The sequence below is a fragment of the Arachis ipaensis genome, chromosome B07 (genome assembly GCF_000816755.2).
Source record: "Arachis ipaensis cultivar K30076 chromosome B07, Araip1.1, whole genome shotgun sequence".
Lineage (NCBI taxonomy): Eukaryota > Viridiplantae > Streptophyta > Magnoliopsida > Fabales > Fabaceae > Arachis > Arachis ipaensis.
The window spans coordinates 46,428,180-46,435,483 of record NC_029791.2 but is presented as its reverse complement, the minus strand read 5'-3'; positions in this window follow the sequence as shown (position 1 = coordinate 46,435,483).

The window sequence follows — 7,304 nt, the reverse complement described above, 5'->3', positions numbered from 1 at the left end:
TTTTATTCTAAATTTTTAAAAATTATATTTTGACCCCTAATTTTTTGGTAATTATACTTTGACCCCCTTAACTTTTGATATTTATACTTTATCTCTCTAAACTTTGATATTTATACTCTCTACCCCATAACTTTTTAATTATTATACATTGACCCCAAAATAATCAAAGAGTTAGGGTTTAAATGTTCTTCATCAAACTCAAAGTATTCTTTATGTTCTTCATAAAACTTAAAGTGTTCTTCAATATTTTGCTAAATTTTCAACTAGTTTTTTCAATCTTTTCAGTAATTAATTTTTCTCATTTTCAAATCCACTTTCCAGCCACTTTTTCACATCAAATCTAACATGATTTCAATACATTTTATCATGAATTTCTGGGCTAGGTTCGGCCATTTTCCAGTAGCACTCCAACCGAACTTTCAAGCTTAATTTTCTTCAAGTTTTCATCAAAGTTTCAACAAGAGTTAAGCATGTAAACATTCAATTTCAAGCACAATCAAACCATTCAGAAATTACACAACAAGAATACAATTAATTAAGATTAATTTTACCAAATCCTATCTTAGTTTGTTGCTCCAAAAACTGGTTACACTTCCAAGTGTTTCTAGCTCACTTTTTCTCCTAAATCCAATCAAGAACAACTTTAAATCTCAAAAACTCCAATTGACTAAACCTTAATCAACTTATTAGTAAGGGATTCTTCACCTTAAACTTGCTAGAAATAGAAGATCCTTGACTCACAAATCAAGTTAATCAAGAGATCTATGAAAAAACATAAAGAAAACACAAGTTTCAAGCATGGCTCTCAAAATTGAACTGAACAAAGAGGATGAGCAACCACCAAACCTGAATTTGAACCTTGAAAAGTGACATGGATCTGAAGAGGAAGAAGAGAGGATCACTTTAATCAGTTCAGAATTTCGATCAGAGTTTTGGTTAGGAAGAAATCAAGCTTTGAAGATCAAAGAACCGTGGAGTTTTCTCTCTTTTTTTTTCTTGTTTTTCAAGTTCGGTTGGAGGAGAGATAAGGGCTGCTAGGTTTCACTTTGTGAGTGAAAAATCCGTGGCTAATGGTGATGGATTGGTAAAAATGTTTGTTACAAATATCTTAGGTGGATAATTATTAAAGCTAGATGTATTAGAACACAAGTAGTACAATATATAGAGGTAAACATCTGAGCTACTAGTATAAATGACAATAGTAACATGATAAGTATGAGAATAGAAGGTATATAATGAGACATTAGCACAGCTAAAGTCATCAGAGAGTGTTGGCATTAACCTGCACTAGTAGATTGTAAGTCTAGTTATTATATTACTAATCTTATCTTCTTTTTTAACTGAAGCAGATCAAATAATATTATAATAATACCCAAGTAGCTCAAATAATAATAATAATAATAATATATTATCATTTTTTCTTGCGATTCAAGTATTGCTCGTTAAACTGATACTAACCACAGAAATCAGAATTTCGAAATTCCTAGCTGAAGCAGCTCAAAAGCTAGGTTTTTTGCAGCTAAGTCGTCGAGCTTTGCTCAGTAGAGGTGTGTGATCCATGATGATGCAGTGCTGACGCAATAGAGGTGTTTGCTTACTCAATGATGATGCAGTAGAAGTGCTTGCTTCACTGAATTTTAAGAAAAATTATGTTTCTTGAAAAAAGTTTTATTTCACAGAAAACTAGGTCATTACAAGAATGGGTGATGAGGATTTAGTATTCTCTTTGTAATATCTTCCTTAAAATCCGAGAAAACACTTAATCATCAAATCGGTTCCTTAGGACTTCTCATAGAACTCGGTTCTTAGTATTGAGCCTAGAAAAAAGTCTAGAACAGTGTTACTGTTATATCATATTGTTCAACAACCAAATTAAAAATACTATTTAACAAATTGAACACCTAACCTGGAGAAGAAAAGAGAATGCAAGATATGACAACGCAACGATTGGACCATGTTATTTCGATGGGGAATAATAGTGGTTCTAGAGCTTCCAGTTTTAGAAGGAAAGATGTAATAAAAATTGATAGCAAATGTATCTGTGGGCTCGATGTGGCGTTGGTGGAATCTGGTACTGTGAAAAATTCTTGGAGATGGTTCATCCATTGTCTTCTATGGGTGGTTTGTATAAGGATTATTTTTTTAACGGGTTTTGAGTTTGTGATTTACATTGAAAAAATTTATGTATTTGCAAACAAAAAATTTTCAATATTTTGTCTGAGTTCATGATATTAAAGGTGATTAGGTGGGTTTAGCCAAAGCTTTAGTTAGGGTAAAAAAAGATGATGTTGAAGCTACTATTCAACTAAGAGAATTTGAAAGAAATGATAATGATGAGTCAAAGAAAAACATCACACTCAAAAAACTATTCCATACACAATGGCCAAATTTTCAAGCATAATAACTTAGCTTCTAGACACATTTTTTAATCATATTATACTTAGAACTAATTGAAAATTTTTAATGTCTAAAAGTCCAAAAAAACAAAGCATAAAAATAGAACTAATATCCACCATTTTAAACAAAATGAAAGAATGAAAATAGTTTTCTATGAATCAAACAATAACCCAAATGCAACATGTACAAGATATCTCTGGTACGGCTTGTGAGATAGACTAGGGACCTGCGGGCCAAGGTAGTTGTCGGATTATCTAACTGGTGCAATGGGGGTGGTACTTGCAAAAACACTTCGATGCTCAAGTCTTAATGGATCCCAGAGGTATATAGTGTGTATAATGAATGACGTACCTGAGGGGTCCTTTGACTCCCCTTTATATAGTTGGTGAAAGTTCTTATCTTATCTAGCTTAAGATAAGGAAAGTATTTGAATTCGAATATTAGTCAGAGGATGTGGAGCCGGTTTGGGCCTATTAGGGAAAAGTGGGGGCCAATCCCGGGTATCCGAGTTAAGGGTCATTTTGGTGCGGGACCCAAGGGTCGGGTCCGTAATAGTTGCCCCCGAAACGAGAGAGCGAGTAGGGTCGATCGCATCGATAGAGGATTATTTTACTCGCCATTCATGGCTTTATCAAAATTTTGGGCTCCTGAAAGGAGACCCGCTCAAGGGTAGCCAGTATGGCTTGCTTCGGCGTGGGACCCGGGACCCAGATTTTGCGAGTGTGCTTGGTGTCGTTGCCTTTTGGGATTGTGAAGAGCTCGTGATCTGGGTTTCGTCGGTCAGGGTCGGGGGTCGAGGGGTTCTTTGGATGTCTCACGATTTGCGTCCCAGGATATCGTCTCAGGTCTTTGGTCGGTTTGGGCATCTTACTATATGCCCGTCGTTCTTCCCGAAGGAGAGTTTGTCAGTTATGTTTTTCCAAGAGTCATGATAGCATTTAATGTGAGGGGACGTTTCGGTTTTTTCTTTCATTTTTGCTTTTGTCTTTTTATTTTTCAAAAACATTTGGAAATTTTCGACTTTTCTATTTTTATCAGGTTTGTACTCTTCTCTTATTCTTTTGATTTTTTTTTTTTCGCTTTGTGTTCGATTGTTTTCGGATAGGGGTAGTGGGTTTATTGAAGGGGATGATCACCACTGTCTTTGAGTGTGATTTTAGTTTATTGTAGATGGTAGATTTGGTGTTTTGTAGTTTTTCACCATATGGCTCTAGTAGGTTGATGGTGGTGCTCCTTTCCTTTTTTAGGTATGTCTCGGTAGAGGAGTGATGGCATTGGTGCTTCGGTAGTCCTAATCAGTGGTGTTTGCTTGATGTATTACTGGGTGACTTCTGATGTTTGGGGGATGCCGTCTCGAATGATGGAGGTAGATCTCCAGCAGCTCTGTGATCAGGGGGCGATTTGCGGAGGTGACGACGCCGAGCATCAGTAGAGCTCGTGCTCTCTGGGATTAACAAGAGGGTTTGTTATATAAACCCTAACTCGCCCACCGTGCTGGATTGGATGTGGGTATACGAGTTGATGTTTACGCGGCTTGGTGTGCGACTTCCTCTCTCTGCCTTTGTTTAAGCGCTGTTAAATCGGTGTTCCGTGGCGCCGTCTCAAGTACACCCAAATAACTGGGCAGCCATCCGAACCTTTAAGCTTGTTTACAATTATTTGGAGCTCCCGGTCTCGGTAGATGTATTTTTGTTTTATTTTCTATGCACCCTTCCGACCAAGGAGGGGAAGCATAAGATGGGATATGTGTTGTTTAGGGCTCAGCCTAATCGACACATTTTTGGCCTGTTTGAGGACTCTTTTCACGGATTTAAAAGGGAATATTTCAAGGTGCGCCCCTGCTCAGGGTCACTATCCCATTTGGTTGACTTTGGAAAGAGAACGTCACTTTGTGACGTATCAGAATTTCGGTGCTGGGGAGTCGTATCTGATGCGAGTTACCTACGAGGGATTGTCTCCGGAAATAAGGATACCACTGATGTCTTCTAGCATGTCTTTTCGGAGCGTCCACTGAATCCTCGGGACATTTTGGGGGATCGGTGACGTGCCGAGCTTTTATTGGTGTGTAACTCTTTCTTTATTTTTCTTTGTTTCTCGGGTTTGTGACTTACGCTTTTCCTTTGGTTTTTTCAGTTAGTGGCTTGAGTACTTTGGCGAGGTTGAAGGCCGCTATGGGTCAGGAGGTGAGTTCAGATGCTTCTCCTTCTATTCTTTTATCCCGGCCTCAAGCAGACTCCCGGACTATTTCTTAGGGGCTGATATCGGCTGGAGGTAGAGGTCCTGTTTCCCCTGGTCCGATGGTCGCAGGGCCTGAGGAGGAAGTGAGTGTGGCCTCGGCTACCGAAGCATCCCAGAAGCGGAAGAGGCGGGAGAGGGCAGTAGTGAGAACTTGGAGGAGGAGGCTTTGGTGCCTTCTATGATCGATCAGAGTTTTGACGCTCCGGCCTTCATTTATCAGCACCTCCTTCCTGGCACGGAGGAGTTTTTTCAAGATTGCAACGTCGCCGGAGAGGCGAAGTTGGCGTATCGTTCCCTCCTCCATTCTATTGTGATAGTTTGAAAAGCGGAGCCAGTGATTGCCCAAGTGAGTGTGATGGATGGGAAGCTGCGTCAGTCCCAGGCTGATGTCGGAAAACTGAAGGAGAAGTTGGAAGCGGTTGAAATGGCAAGGCTGAAGGCTATCAAGGATGTCAAGGATGTCGGGACCGAGTTGCTTCCTCTTTCCGAGGTCGAGACTTCGCTTTTGTCCCAGCTGAGCGGTGAGCGTAAGCGGGCCTCGAATGCTGAGTCTCAAGCTGCCATTCTTCTTGCCAAGGTGTAGAGGCTTTACAGGCCGAGGTGGCGAGCTTGAAAGAGGAAAATGGGGAGCTGCTTGCAGATGTGAAGGGCGCAATTTCTGCTACCGAGGAGACGATGAAGGCCCATGCTTTGGTTCTTGCACCGAGTGTGGACGTGTCCGTGATAGGTGCGTTCAAGAGTGTTAAAGATGGCCAGATCGTCGTCTTGGAGTACCTTCCCCCATGTAATTTTAAGTTTGGTATGCCGTTTTGGCGTAACATTTTGCGTTTTATGAATTTGTTTGTTTTGCTACAATGATATTGTTTTTTAGACTTTATTGTAATGGGGTTGTTGAGGCAATTTACTCTTATGCCGTTATGACTTGTTTACTTTGTTGTGATGGGGCTGTTGAGGCCGTTTACTCTTTAGCCGTTATTATGACTTTATTTTATGGTTGTGGGGTCGTCTAGGCCATTTAAGCCATTTTTGTGACTTCTGGTCTATATAGTGGGATGTTTATAATAATGGACTCTTGGTGGGTCGTGTTAGTTTGTGGATAGCCGTCTTTTAGTTCGTGCCGTCTGTTAGGACAGTATTTTTTGAAAAAAAAAAAGAAATGAAATTTTTATTAAGATGTTGGACCTCGTTAAAACCTCCCGAAGTGTGTAGAAAAGAGTACTCGATGATAGTAAATGCGAAAAATAAACAGACAGAAATAAAAGAAAAAACAAAGAGAAACTAAATATGATGTTTCCCGACTTGATGTTCTTAAGTGTAGTAGCACCGTAGATTGGCAGCATTCTAGATTCTCGATATTTTGGTTCCATCAAGTCGTTCGAGTTTGTAGGCTCTTTTCTCAATCACCGTCTTTATACGGTAGGGGCCCTCCCAGTTGGGAGTGAGTTTTCATTCTCTGGAAGTGGGGGGACCGATGTTGTTCCATAAAGAAAATTCCTAATCTAGCACTCGAACTAGCCTAACAAAGCTATACAACTCCTAATTTTTCAGTGGATCTATCCCAAAGTGAAATACTACAACACAAAATCTATGCTAAGCTAAAATTTTCCCAAAACATGCTGTCAACCTCAAACCATCAGTCGTCGCTATCAAAAGAGAAATCTCTATCACATCTAGGTACTCCTCAAGGTTATCATCATCATCATCAGAAATTTTTATAATTTCTGAAGCATCTCCGATGCTGTTGTCACTTCTAACATCTAGGAGTGCAGGGCTGATCGAGAACACGGGTCCGTTTGCTTCGATCGAGAATGATGGTCCGATTGCATGTATTTGATCTAATGTCTCTATAAAAGGTCTAGACTGCTCTTCGATCTGTGCGTCAGACGAAGGTGATGAAATTGGTTTTAGAGAAAGATCTCACTCAGGCACAGGCTTAGGCATATGCTGCTCAACTAGGTCCGGCGAGAGAACAACCAAGATAAATGTATTAAAATGGAATTGATAATACATATGGGGATAAATATATATAAGTTACTAATATAAATGACATAAGTAACATAATGATTAAAATAAATAAAAATATATGATGAAGCATTAGCAACTCTAAGCTTATCAAGGAGTACCGATATTTACTTATATCGGCGAATATCGAACTCGATAATAATAATAATAATATTATCACTCTAAGTTCATCAATGAGTACCGATTACTTATATCATTGAATATCGCACTCGATAATAATAATATTATTATTATCTAAACTCGATTATGGTTACAGCACATAAAATAAATAAATAACATAATAATAAAATTATATTATCATTTATTTTATTTGTAAGGTTCAAAAAATGATTCATCAAAATAAAAACTAACTACTGAAAAATCAAAACGTCTTTTAATTACGGAAAAAAATAGGATATTATATTTGGACCTCTATAGATTAAGTTATGATCACTTGAGTATGAAGAGATCAGAATTGATAACATTTTGCAAATTACTCTTTAATTGTAATTTTTTGTAAACATATAACCTGAATCCACAATAATTCTAAAATAAGTAAATAACTCCAAATACTTGATTAATTTTAAAACTTAACTAAAAATATAAATTTTTTTATTTAAAACTAAAAAAATTAATAAAAAAACTATAAAAACTATTAAATATGCCTA